Raw genomic sequence first — 21,504 nt, forward strand, 5'->3', positions numbered from 1 at the left:
GCACGAGCGATTTGAGAGCATGGCTATCTCGCGCGGCGGCGACGTGAACTGGCCACCGAGATCGTGCGATTTAACGTCTTTAGACTTCTTCCTTTGGGATTATCTTAAATCTCAGGTCTATATGAATAAACCGCAAACAATTGATCCTCTCAAAGTCAACATAACAAACGCCATCCAGCAAGACAGATTTATGCGAGAAAGTCATCGAAAATTGGACCGCCCGAATACGTGTCACTAAGCGAAGCCGCGGACATTTGAGCGACGATATATTCCATACTTAATGCCATAAAATATTCTTTCAAATAAAAAAAAATTGAGTGGATATCTCATACACAACTTGTTTTATTTATATTTAAAAATCGAGCATTCTTATTGAAAGACTCTATATTACTACAATATCTCACGTGTACACGTAAATTTTTATATAACAATAACGTTCTAATTAGATGTCTAAGTTCAATTTTAAGAAATTCACATTGCTTTTTCGTAAACTATTAGTCTGTAGACTACTATTTTATAATTACAGATTGTATAGCTTCTATATGAAGCAAATATTATTACTAATCTGGAGCATAATTAAGATTGTATTTAGCATGTATTAATGTTTATTCTTTAATCCTAGAGAACAATGTTCGAATGAGTAACAGAGAATGAAATAATTGTTATACAAAAATTATGTGTTTTGGTAAGATTGACATTCTTGGAACCTTAAATAATGTTGATTATCATCGACTTACCAGAATATCTGCGAGAGATTTCAATAATCTTTTCACTTACATTAGGGTAAAATACGTAGTACATATATAAAAAGTGCACTTGTCTCGCTCTATTAAATTGAGACAGGAATGTCTCATTCAATTCTTCATTCAACACTTTTTGGGATACAGAGACATACAATTGATAAAATAATACAATTGGTAAAATAGACTCTGCTAGAAAAGCACTTATGAAAGATTTTATCATCTTGGTTTGAATTATATCATGAGAAAAGGTTTCATACAATTACTAGGGATAAAACTCTATTTACGGAAGGCAATGACGTGGCAATACTAGTAGCAAATGGAACATATTATATATGTGCATAGAAAAGAGTAGTAATTATTCTTTCCAATGATGTTCTTGTTTTATGCACAAAGGCAGGCTTCTGATCAAGCCTATGATAGTAGTTAGTATTACTGGATATATTTTGGATGTCTTTGATTTCTACTTTGCTGACGGGAAAAATATTGAAGCTAATATATAGAATAATCTGATGAAAGATAGAAGTTCTCTACTTTTAGAATACGGTTTAGGTTACGGTCAGAAGACGATTATGATCGATCCGTGATTCAATAACAACTTTGGAAGAATATGGATTGAAAATGCTCCATTTTTTTTAAGCAGGAAGGCAACATGATATTATAAGCGAATGAATCCAGACTTGTGACCAAAATCCGTTGAATTGTCGAATCCGTAAATTAAAAGGTTTAATTAAAATATGAAAAATGCTGGCCAATGTTTTTCCTAACATTCAAATATATATCGAAGACTAAGAATTGTCTGTGCAGTGCTTACCGACTATCTCGAGTTCAAATAATATCATCAGATGATGAAATAATTACTCAAAGAATGCTCACTTTGTCTAAAAAACCCAGTAATTTCTAAAAGATTGTACAAGATGAAGAGTGATTCAGAAAGATCGCCATTTGAAGAAAAAATACAGGCAACATTCATTAGACTTTTTATGATTGACATTCCAAGATCTTCACAGAATAACGATTGGGATTTATCAGATAAAGCAAGCGGTGCGACGTCTTATACACGAGAACATGTGGCAGAAAATAATGATTACGTGCTATACGTTCATAAACAGGAAGCAGACATTTTAAGGATCAAGTTGTAATCGCGATATACTTCATCCAAGCAATACCAAAATTTGGTATGAAAAGGGTGGCTTTGATTCTATGAAAGATTGAACAAATGTTGTCAATGCAAAACGGGAGCACGGATTGTAGGATGCTGGGCGCACATTGTATCTGTTCAGTGATATCTAAAATACTATAGGTATATGGAAAATACATCTCAATATCACAGTCATGCTCATCCCGAATATGAAATGGATACAGCTTTTTGGAAACAAATGAATCAGAAGATGACAAATAAAACATAAAAATAAAATTTAAATTTAAAATTTAAAATATTGATTTCCGAATAAATATAGTAACTCCGTCGCTTCGTATAAGCTTTTTAAACTCGAATTGAATCTAATTGACCTCAAAATACAGATTTTCGTGAGTTTGAGGAAAAATTGGAGAAGGTAAATGTAATAATATTTTCTTTATATCTGATTTGTTATTTTTCATAAAAGTATTAAGATATTACGATTATCAAAAAATTAATGGTTTACAAGATATTTAATGTATCATATCAATTATATGTGCCAGAGAAATGTACCTATAATATTTCGTAAATTATTTTTTATATTTCTAATTTAATACTTCTACATGCGGAATAATCACAGAGAAATCATATTACGTAAAAAAATCATAAAATTCCATTTTAAAAAGCATAAACGAACACAATGTCTTTTTCATTGAGTCTCTCATCGTAAATTTATTTAGAAAAGAATAATATGATCACGTTAGGCTTCTCTCGAGACAATTGCACTTTTATAGAAAACATTTTTTTTTTTAATTTTTAAAATATGTTGATATGAAAATTAGATTGAGACATTCTCTGTACATATATACATGCATGTGTGCACACAATAATTCTATTAAATAATTATTACATTATAATCCATATATTGTAATGTATTTTTATTTCCATTCTAATTCATTTCATTATAATCCATGTATATTGATTGTGATCCTTAGTTCCTATTATCCGCTGCACAAAGATAGATCTGTTTTATCTTCTGTAATTTGTACTGCTTTCGAACAGATAAGAATATAATACACGTAAACGTTCGTTGATTCGATAAAATCTGGAGCTTATGCATCTGAATTGAAAATGAATTAGTCATATTTTTTATTAATGTTATAATATAATATATGCATTATATATAAGGATATTATCGCTAATCGCGTTAAATAAAATAATAATTAGAAATCAAAAAATAACAAATAAAATAAAATAAAATAAAAAAATAATTAGAAATCAGATTAAATTAGAATTTTATTATTTACTTGTTACGTTTCAATATTATAAAAGGACAATTTCAATAAGGACGCTCGATTTTTAAATGTAAATAAAACAAGTTATATATGAGATATCCATTCAATTTTTTTTTATTTGAAAGAATATTTTATGGCATTAATGGAATATAACGTCGCTCAAATGTCCGCCGCGGCTTCGGTGACACATATTCGGGCGGTCCAATTTTCGATGACTTTCTCTATAAATCTGTCTTGCTGCATGGCGTTTGTTATGTTGACTTTGAGAGCATCAATTATTTGCGGTTTATTCGTATAAACTTGCGATTTAAGATAGCCCTAAAGGAAGAAGTCTAAAGACGTTAAATCGCACGATCTCGGTGGCCAGTCCACGTCGCCGCCGCGCGAGATAACCATGCCCTCAAATCGCTCGTGCAGAATGTCCATCGTGGCATGTATGGCACGTAACGCCATCTTGTTGGAACCACATGTTATCGGTATGCATATTATCCATTTTAAGCCACAAGAAGTTGCGATTCTGTAGCGCTCGCCGTTGACGGTTGATGTAACGGTTACGCCCGCTTCGTTTTGGAAGAATACGGACCGATGATTCCGCCAGACCAAAATCCGCACAAACAGTGACTTTCTCGGGATGCATTTGGAGCTATATCTCATGGATTGATATCGTCCCAAATTCGATAATTTTGCTTGTTCGCATATCCATTCATCCAAAAATGGGCCTCATCGTTAAAGATGATTTGTTTGGCGAAATTTGGGTTAACTTCCAATTGCTCTAGAACCCAATCAGCGAACACACGGCGTTGTTTATGATCGTTTACCTTAAGTTCCTGAGTCAGTTGAATTTTATAGGAGTGCAGACCCAAGTCCCAACGCATAATTCGCCAAGTTAAAATCGCAGAAAAGCCAAGTTCTTGTGAACGACGAGAAATTAACCGCCTCGGGTTTTCCCGTACACACTCACGCACAGCAGCGATGTTTTCAGCAGACTTTGCGTTTCGGCGACGTACTGGTGTTGGTTGATTATTTATCGAACTGGTTGAATTTCCACCAAACGTCGAATAGTCGACTCGGCAGGACGGTTGTGACGAGGATAAAAATGACGTAATGCGCGGAACATTTCTCGAACGGAGCACTTATTTTGATAATAAAATTTTATAATTTGCACACGTTGCTCAACACTATGATCATGGTGATTTGCCATACACTACTAAACAATTCACAACAAATTTGACAGATGTCACTTTAACAACATGGTTACTATGATCTAACAAATTTCGAGCGTCCCTATTGAAAAATCCTATATATATACCGGGTATGTAAATATGAAACTGGAATTTAGTATTGCCCATCGGTAGCTATACATTTTTTCCACCTGTTTGAAAATTTGTGGATGTCACGCCAAAAAAATTGTTGTTCTTTTCAGCCAAACCAGTCATCTAGGCATTTCCGTACATCTTCGTACGAAGTGAAGTGCTGCTGAACAAGTGCGTGTCCCATCGATGCAAATAAGTGATAATCGGACGGAGCCAAGTAAGCCGCATGCGAAAGTATTTCCCAACCAAATGTCTCAATCGTTTCCTTGACCAGTTTTGCTGCGTGTGATGGTGCATTATCATGAAGCAAAATCTTTTTGTGTTGCTTTTTTTGATATTCCGATCATTTTTCACACAAAGTTTGATTCAAATTGATCATTTATTGTCGATACCGTTCAGAATTAACGGTTTCGGTATTAACAGGTTTTAGCTCATAATAGATCACACCTTTCTGATCCCACCAAACACAGAGCATTGTCTTGCGTCCATAGCGATTTGGCCTTGCAGTTGATGTCGATGGTTCGTTTGGAGTTGACCCATGATCTTTTACGCTTAGGATTCTCAAAATATATCCACTTTTAATCGTCACAATTCGATGGAGAAATGACTTTCTTTTGTACCTGGCGAGCAGCATTTCGCAAGTGGTTTTTTCGATTTTCCTGCTGTCTTTCATTCAGTTCATGTGGAACCCATTTTCCCATCTTCTAGATCTTTCCCATGGATTTCAAATGTATGGAGACGACTTTTCGTATCACATTCAATTGATCCGCGAGTTGTTGTTGAATTTGAATGTCATCCTCATCTAACAATGCTTGCAATTCACTGTCTTCAACTTTTTCAATGGTTTTCGACGTTCTTCGTTTCTCATGTCAAAATCGCCATTTTTGAATTTTTAAACCTCTCAAAGCACTGTGATTTACCAAGAGCATATTCACTGTAAGCTTCGACAAGCATTCGATGCGATTCTGCAGCAGTTTTCTTAAAATGGTAACAGAAAATAAATGCTGTCCGCAAATCATAGTTTCCAGGCACAAAATTCGATATGTTCAACACTATTACAAACTATACTGTTGTATTGTTGTGAGTTGAAATCTTTGTCAGATATCAAAACAAGGAAATGGCGTCAATGGCGCCGTCTGATGGCAATTACATTGACAACTATGGCCATCTATTGGTAAATTCCGGTTTCCTATTTACATACCTGGTATTCATAATCTTGTTAAAATAGTCATAAAAAATAAGGAAACAATTTATACAATATTTTAATTTATTCATTTAATAATTTTGATTTAAACAAATAATCATTATATCTATATTTATCATACAATATTAAAGTCTTACCGTTATTAAGACAGTGTTATTATTATTATTAGCATTATTAGTATTATTATAGCGATAAAAATAATAAAAGAACATTTAGTAAAACTAAGAAAGTGAAGAAATTAAAATTGAAATATGCTAATATGAATCGACATAGGAAGTTGTGTATTAATTTTTATTATTTGAAATAATCCATATCACTCAGAAACATTACATTCTTTGATTCGGATCTTCTTCAGTGTAAATTCCTTCACAAGTAATTATTTTACTTTACATTGTAATCATCATTAAATTAACATTTGTTAATAGTACAGTTGAAAGTATAAGAGAACAACATAAATATAAGAAAAAGAGACTGAAATTGAATTCTAAAATATAGCACTGAATTAATTTCGCAACTTGACTTTAAAATATATAGTAATTGTCATTGATTCATTGGCAAATTATTACTTCCGAGAACTATTTAGAAAATACAAGATTAATTCCCATCCTATAATAAGAATTTCCAACGATGCCAATTAGATTTTGCAAATGGATTTCACGGAAGGCAATGAAGAATAACTCTCCACAATGAAAATAATTTCGACTTTCTACTGCATCGGTACCATTCACCATGCATTTACTGGCATCTATCTGACGCGAGGAATAGCGATGAGATCATCGCATACAAAAAAAAAATTAATCATTAAGTACTTGTTTTGTAGTTAAAAATGTAAAATTAAAAAATTTTTCGAACAAGAAGTTAATATTTTACTATTAGTCCAATCGAAACTCAAATCTATCCCGACTTATTTAATAAAATTTGTATACTGAATGCAAAAAAATTTATTTTTCACTTCTAAAAATAAATATGCACATATCAATTTGTAACCATTGTGAAATAAATTCAGAGAACAGACAGAAGAGTTGAATCTCTTATTATGATATCTGCCAAATACGATTAGGGTCTATCGAATAGGCTAGAAATTAATAAAAAAGTAAAATGCTTCTTTAATTACAATTATGCAAAAATAGACTTTTTTTGGACTTGAATAAACAAAAGTATTTTTCATAGATTTTTGTTTGCTGAAGACAAATCTGGTCGCAAAATTAGTCTAGCACGTCAGATTTCCGAGAAAATTAAAAGGTTATATATGTTATAATTGGTATTTTTGATTATATTTATCACTTTTTTTACGGCCAAAGTAAATTTGTTTCTTCAATTTACATTACTTTAAAGTGCTATTTTTTTAACTATGAAATAAATTTATATTTATCACGCTTTATGTTTATATTGATGTACTAGTATTCTTGTGTTTAAATTAGAGATGATTTCTTATGAATTTTTCAATAAAAGATGGATCTGTGCATGAAGATTCGTACTCAATTGAAAACAGATAATAAACGGATTTATCCTAAATTAAATATAAAATAAATATAATATAAAAAAAAAAATGGAATTCCAAATCTGCATCAAACAGATTCATAGATAAGAGTTGACATGGAACTTATCTGCAACTTCAAATGTATTTTGGATATAACAGGATTTGCAGTATCACAAGAAATCACATTTAACTATATATTCAAATTCATGTACGGATAGGTTTGGAATTTTTAACGGGAAAATAATCATCAACTATAATTTGAAAAATTATATAGTTATTTTAGCGAAAAAACTACATTCGTCCAATATTATCATTTTAAATTAAGTACAATCGAAACATCTCCGACAAAGCACAAAGATACAGTCATATGGTGCTTTCTAAATGATTAATACATCCTAATTCAAACGTACACAGGAATGCACTAAGTGTGGCATTGTGGCATCAATTGGAACAGAATGTATACACTATGCACGATTGAGATCTATTCGTTTCGGATAGAGTTAGATTAAATATAGCTTTTTCGGTTTGTATGAAACAAAAAAGTAAAAGTGTCGGCTACTTAACGTCCTTCAAACTCATTTATAGCCGCCGCTGTTAGTAACATGTCATTAAAACAAGCTTACATAGCCCTCGGCTTAATACATGTATTGTATCGATGATAATGGACAATTGGAACGCAACTTGTGTCGCCATGTATACAAAAGTGTCCAGGGATAATGCAATTGGATAGTACCTATAGTTGGAGGGTCACACATTTGTCAGATTTATGAAGGTTGCTAAATGATTATCTACTAATTATAATATATATTTGAAAATATATCTAACTACATATCGAGTAAAAAGAGAGATATATTCTTCAAATAGTATCATTCTAAAGTATAATCGAAAAATCTTCAACCACAGTTTAAAAGTAAAATGCAATTGGAAAGCACCTATGGAGGGGTCATACATTTGTCAGATTTGTGAAGGTTGCTAAATGATTGTCTACTACTAATTATAATATATATTAGAAAATATATCTATTCCTACCATAAAAAAGAGGTATATTCTTCAAACAGTATCATTCTAAAGTATATTCGAAAAATCTCCACAGTTTAAAAGTAAAGCGTTAGTAAACTATTACAGTTCCTTATTTTTCTTCTCTCTTATCTTTTTTCTTCTCTTTCGTCTTAAGAAAACAAAAATCTATTTTTCTGAAGTAATCTGATAATATCATAGCAATATTATATATAAAATACAAGTAAGTTTACTTTTAGTTGCAGACAAGGAACACGGAAAACCGCCCAAAAAGTACGAAGATGTGGAATTGCAAGCATTGCTGGATGAAGATGATTCACAAATACAAAAACAACTCGCAGAGCAATTGAGCGTTAGTCAACAAGCTGTTTCCAATCGCCTATGAGAGATGGGAAAGATTCAGAAAGTCAGCAGATGAGTGCCACATGAATTGAATGAGAGATAGATGGAGAGGCGCAAAAACACATGTGAAATTTTGCTCGAACGATACAGAAGAAAGTCATTCTTGCATCGTATCGTTACTGAGGATGAAAAGTGGATTTTTTTTGAGAATCCCAAGCGCAAAAAATCATGGATAGCTCCAGGTGCACCATTCACATCGACCGCAAGACCGAATCGCTTTGGCAGGAAGACGATGCTCTGTGTTTGGTGGGACTAAAAGGATGTGGTCTATTATAAGCTATTGAAGCGAAACAGTTAATATCAAACGCTAACAATTGATCGATTTGAACCGTTCGCTGCTTAAAAAACGACTAGAATACCAAAAGAGGCAACACAAGGTCATTTTTCTCCATAACAATACTCCATCACATACGGCAAAACCAGTTCGGGACACGTTGGAAGCACTCAGCTGGGAAGTTCTACCCCATACGGCTTACTCACCAGACTTGGCTCCTTCCGATTATCACTTGTTTGCTTCGATGGGTCACGCACTTGCTGAGCAGCGCTTTGATTCGTACGAAAATGTGAAAAAATGGCTCGATGAATGGTTCGCGGCAAAAGGGGAAGATTTTTACTGGCGTGATATCCACAAATTGCTCGAAAGATGGGAAAAATGTGTAACTAGCAATGGAGCATACTTTGAAATCTCTTTTTATCATTCTTCTGAATTTAACGTATTTTTTTTTTTTGGAAAAAAAAATCATCATTTCATACTTGTACACCTGATATACAAAAGTATCTAGGGATAATGCAATTGGAAAGCACCTATGGAGGGTCATACATTTGTCAGATTTATGAAGGTTACTAAATGATTGTCTACTACTAATTATAATATATATTAGAAAATATATCTATTCTTACCATAAAAAAGAGGTATATTCTTCAAACAGTATCATTCTAAAGTATATTCGAAAAATCTCCACAGTTTAAAAGTAAAGCGTTAGTAAACTATTATAGTTCCTTATTTTTCTTCTCTCTTATCTTTTTTCTTCTCTTTCATCTTAAGAAAACAAAAATCTATTTTTCTGAAGTAATCTAGTAATATCATAGCAATATTTTATATAAAATGCAAGTAAGTTTACTTTTAGTTGGCGGGTACTCTTATCATCTAATTAATTGCTCTGTCTTTCTGTAATATATTTACATTTTGAGATCAAGTTGGACACTATTTTAGAATTCTAATCGGTATCTCTCTAGTCAATGTTATCTGAGTTAAATACTTATAGCTTTCTATCAAATAAAGCATATTACAAAATTCTTTAGCATTTCTTTTATCTCTTTCAAGTGTCAATTTTTTTTATTTATTAGCAATAGCGCTAAACATTTTATCGATATCTTTAACTTCTAAGACGTGACATAAACTAATAAGGTATTTACTTTTAAAAATTCGAAATATTGTATAATAAGAATTGACTTATGACTTTTACAGGAGGTAGTAAATAGCATTAGATTTCGAAAAAAATCAATATCATTCTTAGTTGAAAGTAAATTCAAAAAGGTCACAGCATTTGGTAAACTCTGCAATTAGTACTCGGAGTCTAATTGTAAATAATTGTCATTACTCGATTTAATTAAAATTAAAACACATAAAACGGTACCGAAAAATGAAAAAATCATCCATAACACAATAGTTATGATTAATTATAACTATTAAATGTTTTGTTAATTGTTTAATATTGTTTTCGATAATATAAATTTTTTTCTCAAGAGTGAATCATAACTAGTGGCCTTACTCTACGTATCTATAAATAAATATTCCGTGAATAGCAATCTAATCTTGATTATCTATGTGCGCATTTCATTGTTCATACTTGCTGGTTAAACGGCATATAAATATGTTCCTCTAGTATACGTATCTTACAGTGTAGTACTCAAAGTTCCTAGAGAAACTGCATAAACTATATTTCTGAAATTTTTATAGAAAATATTAAAACGTGTTTGTGTTTCGTGTAGAACTAATTCTAAGAACTAATTTTATTAAACTAACTGATGACTAAATTATACTAATTGACTATTTGGAAACTATGACAGAGACGCTAGAAAAAGCGCTAGCTCCATTATTGATTATTGGATCATTTTTCAATTTGGGCATATTCGAATATCCTCGTGGACAATTCAGGCCGTGTCTCTCTTATTTATATGTTTTGGCCATATGGAGCTTTTTTATGTACTTCTATTTCTATCCAACGTATTACTTGAATTATTTACGGATTAAAATTATAAACACATATGTGTTAGTACTGTTCTTAACCATTATATTAATTCTTACCAGCTTCTATCGTTTTAAGGTAAAAATTTTAAAATGTATTGATCCCTATATAATAATACTTGATCTTTTAATATTATTTATCTCTTATTTAATAGTATTTCTCTCTGGAGTATCTCAAAATACCATTCTCGGACTTTCTTACTTTTTAATATTTTGGTCTCTAATAATGTATCTAATGTCTAATGTTTCTCTATCTTCCAAGCTCTTTATGTACGCAGGTGAAGTAATCCTTCTTAAATTTTTTTTCACCCATTCGGTGCTTTAGCAACCTGTTCCGATTTAAATAAAGATCTAAGATCTATTGTCAAATCGTCTGCTAATAATTTGCTGCATCTAAAAATTCTGTAAATCATCCTTACTAATTGTCGGTTCCTCAAAATTATTATCCGTATTCAATCCTTCGATATTTCGTAAAATTTTGAAAAAAGTCGATTTTTTAAATTTTGTTATGTTTTGAAAGATACATGTATCAAGAGTACATATGTCAAGTTTTAAAAAGATATTCGGAAAATTGACAGCAGTTTTTGTGAAGCAGTTTTTGTGACAATGATGCGCTGGAACTGCTTCTGGTATCGACGAAGAAACGTTTTTAAAGGAAGAGCTATTATATGGTTCAGGGATTACCAAATAAGAGTAACTTAAATTTTTTAATTTAAATTTGTGCAGTTAACATATATATATATAGTAATCTGAAAATAAAACTTCGCGTTTTTCTGAAAATCATTTTTTTCAACCTGGTTGACAGCAAATAAAAAAAATCTACTCGATTTATTGATTTAATGTAAATTGCATTTTGTTTAGAAAACTAATCTTTAGCCAGACATAGCCGTTTCTTAATTAATAAAAATTTTACAATTTTATTCGAATACAATTTATATTTTTTTTTTGTATACAGAAAAAGCCAAATTAAAAAAAAAAAGATTCACATATCCACCATTTTACTATTCTTGCTATTCTGTAATTTCCCTACATCCGGCTATAACTATATTCATTTCTTACTATCATAATTTTTTATTTTTTGTTACGAACAGCGCATATAGTCGATTCATTATTAACAAGCAAAAGTAACTGTTCGAGGTTACTGTTGCTTTGTCAAATAGCTTTAGTTCTAATAAGAAAAAAAGATTTTTTATGTATTTCAGTACTGATAGAATAAACTTAAGACACCATAAAACTAAATTACCTGATTTTATTATATTTTTAAAAAATCCCAAAGATCTCACGGTTTTTGAGGCCTTCATTTTATCTACCACAGCCCTCTCCGTCCCAATTCCTTGCTCCTTCTCTATTAAGATTCTTGATATCCTCTTCATACAATCACACGTAGCAGTTAAGTGTCGGACTGCTTACGCCTGTCTACATCTTCTTTATCCCCGTCACCATCTTTTCTGCTCTCAAAAATTCCTCAATTACTCGTTATTTCGCTATTTGATTAAGTATGTCGATGTCGTCTATGTTCTGGCTTTTAACCAACAACTCCTTAACCGTGTACAGCGTACCCAAAATTTTTGCCTACGTTTCTCCTATTACGTCCATAAATACGACCATATATCTCAATATTACCAGAGATCTAGCTGGCTTAGAATATGGCAATGTTTTATTCTTCACCTATGCTGTTTTGTTTTTCTTCCTTGCTCCTCTATATATGACGCTTCCGTCAATTGAACTCTGAGCTTCATTCCACTTCTTCCTTGTTAAGATTACTTATCCTTCCCCATTCATCGTTCCTCGAAGTTCGTGTCGCTTTTTCTTACACCTCAGTCAAATTCTCTTTTAATTTTCTTTCTACATCAATAAAAACTTTTCTGTTTTTGTCCTCTTCTGTTCTGTTGCCTCGCGTTTCATCGCGTTACTCACAGTATTTAATCCTTACCATATACAAGCTACAATTGGTGCCTCATTCATATAAATATGAGTCACTAAAATCCATTCGTTCTTTTACCTATTCAGAATAATTCAAACAATCTCCAAAAATTCACCAACATATTTTCAACTTTCTAAAATAAATATTAAAACTTCATTTTGGAAAATAATAAAACGTAATTTATAATTACTGAAAAACTCAAAGAAACTTGCACGTACAGGAATCCCTCGGTCACTAAATAACTCATACTTGTAGAGCATGATAGAAGGGATAACATGATGTGCTCACTTTGCAAGCATCTCTAAATCTCCGTCGTATCTTCTCTGGTCGAGAAATTTCTATGCCAAAGTATGCTAAAAACTATTCCTAATTATGCTAAAAACTATCCTATATAAAATTCCTAAATATGCAGTTTGGAACACGGAGTGTAGTTTGGCATTGAATTCTATTCTTATGCCAAAATAAACCGATTCATACCTTTACGAAAGACATAGAATGGCATACTTTTTCCGAATACTTAAATGAAAGATTAGAGGAATTCGGCATAGAAACGTGTAGTTTAAGAACTTAAGAAGTAATGATTATAGTTGCGCGTATTTTGGCATACTTTCTATGCCTAATTAGATACGTAATTTTACATTTTTCAAAAACGCGTAATTTGTCATTTCTTAACTATCAGACTATAGACTACTTAACTATCAGACTATAGAGTGTAATTCTGTGTAAAAAATCATAGAATGACTTAGAGAATACTTTCTTGAAACACTACAAAAGAATAAAAATTAGTTTGGCATAATTCTGCATAGAAACGCGTAGTTCACGAAGTATGTTTATTAATTGTGCGTATTTTGGCGTATTTTTATGCCTAATTAAGTCCAAGTACGCCATTTTACATCTTTCGCGTAGCTTGGCGTAGTTATTTCTATGTTAACATTTTTAATGGGATTCTATGCCGTAGTGGAAGTATAAAGGCGTACTTTTTTTATGTATTTTGGCATAAAAATTTTTCCGCCAGGATTTCTATGGATGTCACATTAGAGACAAAGACTACCAACAGTGAAACGCGAAACATGGGGCGATATTCATAGTCTGTTTTTATTTTAAAACTATCTTAAATAATGTCTTAAGATGCTAATACAATCATCGGATTGATTTATGACATCTTAAGATTGTACTTAAGACAGTCTTACATGCAGGAATCGAATATGAATACTGACCTATTTTACATCATGAAATTGGTATAAAACTTTCCTTGTTTAACATACTTATTTCTTTTTCTATAAAAAGATATAAGATGCATTATGATGTATGTCAAACAAGGAAAGGAGTTTTGTCTCTCAAACAACACTCACAGAAAGAGATGGCGGAGATTTAGAAAGAGACACTTGCAAACTGAGTACATCAATTGTCTCTATCATCATAATTAAAAAAGATTGATGTCTGAAATGTGTGTAGCTGCTTGCGCGCGCGCTTTTGTATGTGTGTGTGTGTGTGTGTGTGTGTGTGTGTGTGTGTGTGTGTGTGTGTGTGTGTGTGTGTGCGTGCGTGCGTGCGTGCGTGCGTGCGTGCGTGCTTGCGTGTATGCGTGTACAATTTTAACTATTGCTTCACCACTTATTGCATCGCTGTCTTACAAGGAAGATTAGGCAACTCAAAAATTCAAAAAATTCTAAAACATTGTGCACAAATAGAGTAGTTTGTAACACAAAACTATTATTTGTTTGTGTGAAATTACTGTCCATATAATATATAATATCTTTTCTTTTTCAAGTTGCAACTGGCTGCTCTATCAAAGCCAAAATTAAATGAACAAATATTTTATAAAAATAACAATTTCTTAATTCATACTTTGTTTTAAATTGTCTGAAATATTTTATACATTTCTTTATATATATCATAAAAATATTTGACTGGTTTTATGTTTGACACACTGTTACTATTACTGTTGCTATTGTTATTGTGTTGTTGTAGTTATATAAAAGCTCATATTTTAAAAGTTCCTGCTGTATTGATACTGTGTTGATGATATTGGATTGTATTGTATTTGCCAATTACATTATCTCGCGCAGCCAACGCGGTATGAGGCGAATACGGAACGTGTATACATAAGTGTTTTCATATTTGAAAAATAGTTCTCGGAACATAACTATAATATACATTGTTGTTTTCAGGGTTAAATGCTCTTTGATTTGCGTTACTCTTGAAACCATTCAAATTTCGGAAATTTTTTCGTACCTTTTATAATTTCAACGATATTCGCTTCAAAAGAAAAAAACCAATTTTTTTCAAAAGAGTGTTTCATCTCCTAAAACTGTAATTCGCACGAATAAAAAATAGTTTTGCGTTATGAATGAATTATCTTACTTGTACACAAAGTTTAAGAATTTTTTGAATTTATGAGTTGCCTAATGTCCTTTATTAGTTCTGGTTTTTTGAGTGAGTAGACTTTATAACAGTAGTTTTGTTGATGCCTTTGCAAGCTACTTTAGTTTATTGTATCATATTTTATGTTCATGTCTATTATTCTGTTAACACGTAATTTTTTCATAGAGCAATAAACTAAACTAAATTAAAAAAAAAATTTTGGATCGATCAACACATTTTAATGCTTATATTATTATAATATAACTCTTATATTATTATAATATAACTCTTTATCTGTCACATTTCCTGTACATATTGCAATAACAATTTTTACTCAAATATAAATGTATAATAATTTTTTTCTGTGTCGCATATTCAATAAATATAACTTGTTTTAAAGGAATTGAAAATGTGCTTACGTGAACTTGCTATAGTAGACGATACGTTGGAAGCTCTCGGAGAACCAAAGAAATACCAAAGGCTACGTAATTGGATAATTCGAATAATAATCGGATGGATTGCATACATATTTTATGAATTAGTATATTGGAATTATATTGCTTTCTTTGTTTTTAATTATGACATAATTTCCTGGTTTCTTCTTGTGTTTCGTTTTGGGTTTCTGAACTATTATCCGCCAAACATCATTATTTTAAGTACTCTGATTTCTGCAGCTATTCTTCGGTAAGTATTGTACCTGTATATACATTTACTTTGTACTATTTTTATTGACATTATGCATCAAAATGTTTGCAATGTGAAACACATAAAAATCTTTCAATAACATATGAAAAATGGAATCTATGTTTATCAATGACTGTGACCTTGATAATGTATGTATGTTTTTTTCTGAATTGTCCATATAAAATATATACATACAATATTTATTTTGAACTTTAAAAATATACTAAACAATAATTATTGAGTTATCCGGAAAGTTCGTGCAGATTTCTCAACAGATGTTGTTCGAAGGTGAATATCATATATTTATGTCGATGCGATGTGTCAGATGCTTTCGTGTTTTGATTAGTGACATTTCAACGCATTAGTGATATTAATTATCCCAATAAATTAAAAACTGTTTACTTGAAATCAACTTAAAGATGGAAGGAAATAACATGTTTTTTCGATGAATAATGCTTTTTTATTTCCGCAAAGGCAAAAACGCGACACAAACTCGAAAAAAAATATGTGCCGTATACGGGGAAGATGCCGTAAATGATCGCATGTGCCAGAAGTGGTTTGCTAAATTTCATTCAGGAGAAATGAATATTGAAGATGCTCCTCGCTGCCCGGCCAGTTACAACCGATGTCGACCAAATTACAGCTTTAATTGATTCCGATCGGCAAATCACAGTTCGGAAAATCGCAACAAGGTTAAACATTGGCAAATCAACTGTTTCCGAACATTTAAACAAGCTCCAGATTATAAAAAAGCTTGATGTTTGGGTGCCGCACGACTTAACTGAAAAAAATCGTATTAATCGCATTTTCATCAGCGATTTGCTATACAAACGCAACGAATACGAATATCCATTTTTCATAGCGTATCATAAGGCGACGAAAAGTGAATAATTTATAATAATGTCGAGCGTAAAAGGTCATGGAGCAAGCGAGGTCAACCGCCATCGACCACTTCGAAGGCAGGCTTACATCCAAAGAAGGTAATGCTTTGCATTTGATGGAATTAGAAGGGGATAGTGTACTATGAGCTATTACCGATTCGGACAAGTATTGTTCACAATTGGATAAATTGAAGGTGAAAATCGCCAAAAAGTGTCCGGAATTGATCAATAGGAAAGGCTTCGTTTTTCATCATGACAACGCCAACCTCATACAAGTTTATAGATTCGACAAAAATTATTGGCGTTTGGCTGGGATGTTTTGCCTCATTCCCCCGACATTGCACCCTCGGATTATCATTTATTTCGGTGGTCGCTACAAAATTCAATTAATGGTTTAAACTTTGCTTCTTTGGAACTCCTCAAAAATTACTTGGACAGCTTCTTCGCCGAAAAACCCCAGGACTTCTATGAGAGGGGAATTATGAAATTACCCAAAAGATGGAAAAGTATTGTACAAAATAATGATGCATATATTACAGAATAAAATTACTTTTAATAATAAAAATTTGTCGTTTGAATTTTGCTTAAAAATCCGCGTGGATTTTCCGGATAACTCAACTTCACAGTTTCAAATTGGAATATAACGAAATGATGTGATGTCATGTTTTGCATTCACTGTTATAGATTTACAGCAATTTTTTCGCGTTTTGGTCAAGAAAACATTAAAATATAAAATCTTTATAAAAACTGATTGGAATTGGAAATTTACACTTTTCGTATAAAAATGACTGTTAAGGTATCAATGACCAGACGTGTATTGTACCGGATAGTAACACGAAGTGAATTTATTTATATTATTACTTAGGGATACTCCGCATAATATGTTAAAGAGTAGAGAATATCAGATATCCGTCGTCAAATTCTTTTTATATGTCCAATTATCCGACTGGATAATGAATTTTCCTGATATCCTGCTAAATAGCGGAAAAGAGATTTTCAAAGGAAAAAGAAAAATGGCATGGTCTTTTAACCAAAGATGCTTTAACAAAAGGTCTTTTAAGGAGATTTTTACATTTGAGAATTGATTTTGAAAGCATTCTTTGAGAATTTTTTTAGTAAGTAAATATTTAGGTATAATCAAAAACTAATACAAGTTTACAAAGTGTGTATATATGTATAAAAAAATATTTTTTTTTGTAGTATTAATTTTTTACACAATAGTAATAAGATAACGTAATTAGACCTGCACTGCGAATATGATCAAATGATGATCAAGGTACAGATCGTATTGTTGATCTGATAACAAAAGTAAAGTTTTTTCTTATATTGAATAGACTTGTTATTCTCGCCCGATCTAGAATAATATCATATGCACATTTTCACAATGGCAACAGTTTGAAAAAAATAATTCGAATTTTTCTCACATTTTTCCTTTTATTTGACTTTAAAAAAAAAATAGAAAAAATTAACTATTAAAAGAAAAATTAACTATTAATAGAAAAAATTAATTATTAGCAAACTATTAGTTGTAATATGGGTGATAATGTTATGTTTACTGAATATAATAGAAATAGAAATCAGTCGGACTTTCATTTTTTTGGAATCGTGATAATCATATTTGAAAAGAGGGTTTCGGATAAAAAGTGAATAAATATTTTAAAACAAGTACCGTTCCGTTTTTCATTAGAAACGAAAGTAACTCTCAGAAAAGAACGGAACTTTGCTCTATTAGATAGAAACGTTTTAGAATGATTTAGAATGGTTGAACATAAATAATGACGACCGCCCGTTGTAATTGATTGATGCGCACTTTTTGAATCAATCAAGCAGCCACAAACACCATTTTATCTCGTATACTTTGAACAATTTTCGTTTTTCCCAAAAAAAACGTTTTTGTGGGATATTCTTAAGACCAAGCTTTTAAAAAAAGCAAAAAGATCAATTTTTTCCTCGCTAAAACGTAAAAACCCCCTTAATAAAACGAATTTATTTAATGTTTTTAGCATTTGTTTAGCATTTCTACAATTTTGTTTAACATTTCTTACTGATTGACATATTGTTATCTGTAAAGCGCGTAGTTTTCTGACTTTCTTTTTCTGAAAACGAATAGATTAAAACGACTAAAACTGAATTATAAATTTTGGACATAACTTATTTTAAAATTCTGCTCCTCATGTATAAAATATTATATTGAGATATAAAAAGTATTGAGAGTACAAAGTTTCCGCCGTTTGCAAAAGACGGCGCCACTAATAAACTGTAGTTAAAATTTGATGTAAAACGACATATCGTAAGATTGGACATCCGGCAACACCATAACCTTGAAATATTAGCGATTTTGTATCATATTTCTTTTTGTACGAAAATGTCGAATTTTGAGCCAAATAAGCATTTGCGGGAACTTTTGATTTACTTCTTTAATTTGAAGAAATCTGCAGTTGAGGCTCATAGATTGCTTGTAGAAGCATATCGTGATGCTGCCTTAAGTGAGAGAAGTTGTCGTGAGTGGTTTCAAAAGTTTAAGAACGGTGAATTTGACATCGAAGATAAAGAACGTAGCGGAAGGTCGAAAGTGTACGAAGACGCGGAATTGGAAGCATTATTGGATGAAGATTCGTGCCAAACGCAAAAAGAAGAACTTGCACTTACATTAGGAGTGACTCAACAAACAATTTCATATCGTTTGAAATCATTGGGAATGATTCAAAAGCAAGGGAATTGGGTTCCATATGAACTGAAGCCGAGAAACATTGAACGCCAATTTTTACATGTGAAATGTTGCTTGCCAGGCATAAACGAAAGAGTTTTTTGCATCGTATAGTCACTGGTGATGAAAAATGAATCCACTACGAACCCAAAGAAGAGGAAATCATGGAGACCATCTGGTCATGCTTCAACATCGACAGCCAAGCCGAATATTCATGGAAAAGAACTCATGTTGTGTATTTGAGTATTGAGGTGAGTCAACTTGGTATCGTGTATAATGAGTTGCTCAAACCGAACAAGACCATTACTGGGGCTATCTACCAAACACAATTGATGAGTACTCAAGGAAAAATGCGCCCACTACTACTCCAGGCATGAAAATTATTCTCCAAGATAATGCTTGACCACATGTTGCGGCGCTGGTCAAAACCTACTTAAAAACACTCAAATGGGAAATTCTATCTCACCCGCCGTATTCTCTAGACATTGCTCCTTCCGACTACCACTTATTCCGATTGATGACGCATGGCCTGTTTGAGCAGCACTTCACATCATATGAAAATATCAAAAGATTGTATAGCCTCGATGATTGGATAGCCTCAAAAGATGAAGCGTTCTTCCGACGTGGTACCCACATGCTATCAGAAAGATGTAGTGGGAAAAAGTAGTGGCTAGCGATGGCTATTACTTTGAATAAAACATTATGTTCTTTCACGTTCTTTCACAATAAATGCTTAATTTTTGACAAAAGAACGGCGAAAACTTATTTGTACTCCCAAGAAATAAAAAAATTTTAATTTAATTCGATTTCTGATTATTTATTAACGCAATTAGCGTTAATATGCTTTCATTGCTTATACATAATGCAACATATGTTATAATGTTAATAAAAGATGTAACTAAGTCTTTTTTATTTCAGATGCATAAATTCTAGATTTCATCGAGTCAATGAATGTTTACGTTTATTACATTCTGATCTGTTCAAAAGTAATGCAGATTACGGAAGACAAAACAGATTCATCTATGTGCATCAGCGGATATCAGAAACTAAGGATTACATTCAATATATATATATTATAATGTAATAATTATTTAATAGAATTACTGTGCACACACGTGCACGCACATATATACATGTATACAGAATGTCTCAATAACTTTCACGTCGACATTTTAAAAAGTATTTTAAAAAGTATTTAAAAAATGTCTTCTATGAAAGTGCAACTGCTTCGAAAGGAGTCTATTGTTATCATTGTTATTCGTTTCTAGATAGAGATACGATGAGAATCGCAATGAAAAAATTTAATGTTTATCTACGCTTTTTAAAATGGAATTATGGATTTTTTATGATTTCTCTATAACCATTCTGCATGTAAAAGTATTAAGTTAGAAATATAAAAAAATCAATAATCTGCAAGATATTATAAATATATTTCTCTGGCATATTATTGACATGATAAATATCTCGAAAACCATTTATTTTTTGATAATCGTAATATCCTAACACTTTTATGAATAGAATAATGAAATAAATCAGGTATAAAGAAAATATATAAGATAGTTGATCTAGTAATCACATTAACCTAAACTCTTGACTTTATAAATTTATATTTTTCAGATTGAAAAGTGAGTGACTATTATATTATTTTAAATCAGTTCTTTGTGACGAATAAAAACGTCGCTCTAAAATTTTTATATCTACTGCCGTTGTTGAGAAAATTCTTCGTAAAAATTAAAAGACGCAAATGTACGAATTATCGCAAGGAAATGAATTCTAAAGTCATCTGTCATGTATAATCAGTATTATCGAAATACATATAATTTTTGTGTTACTATTACTTTTTTTTCTGTTATGCATTTGGAAATTCTTTTTCAGGATTAAAGCATTAATACGCATTAATACGTGTCTGCAAAGTAGAGTCTTAATGCTGAGAATGATGACTGAAAGTTTCGAAATTCAGATTTTCCTTATAAATTTTTAGTCTATATGGTGCGAAATTATGTCATAACAACATTGTTTCATATGAAAGCTTACGAAATGGCTTGCAAAGATGAGTTCCTGAAATTGGACTTAGATCCCCCCCCCCTCTCTCTCTCTCTCTCTCTCTCTCTCTCTCTCTCTCTCT

At 31.6% G+C, this 21,504-nt stretch overlaps 1 long non-coding RNA gene across 2 annotated transcripts; it reads left to right on the forward strand.

The window, feature by feature from the left end:
- The first annotated feature begins 10,558 nt into the window (after positions 1–10,558).
- On the forward strand, positions 10,559–17,031 carry LOC108694727. 2 transcript variants are annotated; one of them, XR_001932097.1, is made up of 4 exons: positions 10,559–10,843; positions 15,508–15,791; positions 16,266–16,771; positions 16,867–17,031. It is a non-coding gene; the product is annotated as an uncharacterized LOC108694727 (long non-coding RNA). The 2 variants fall into 2 exon arrangements; XR_001932096.1 differs by having other exon boundaries at positions 16,266–17,031.
- The last annotated feature ends 4,473 nt before the right edge of the window (positions 17,032–21,504 follow it).

Source organism: Atta colombica, unplaced genomic scaffold (assembly GCF_001594045.1).
Source record: "Atta colombica isolate Treedump-2 unplaced genomic scaffold, Acol1.0 scaffold123, whole genome shotgun sequence".
NCBI lineage: Eukaryota > Metazoa > Arthropoda > Insecta > Hymenoptera > Formicidae > Atta > Atta colombica.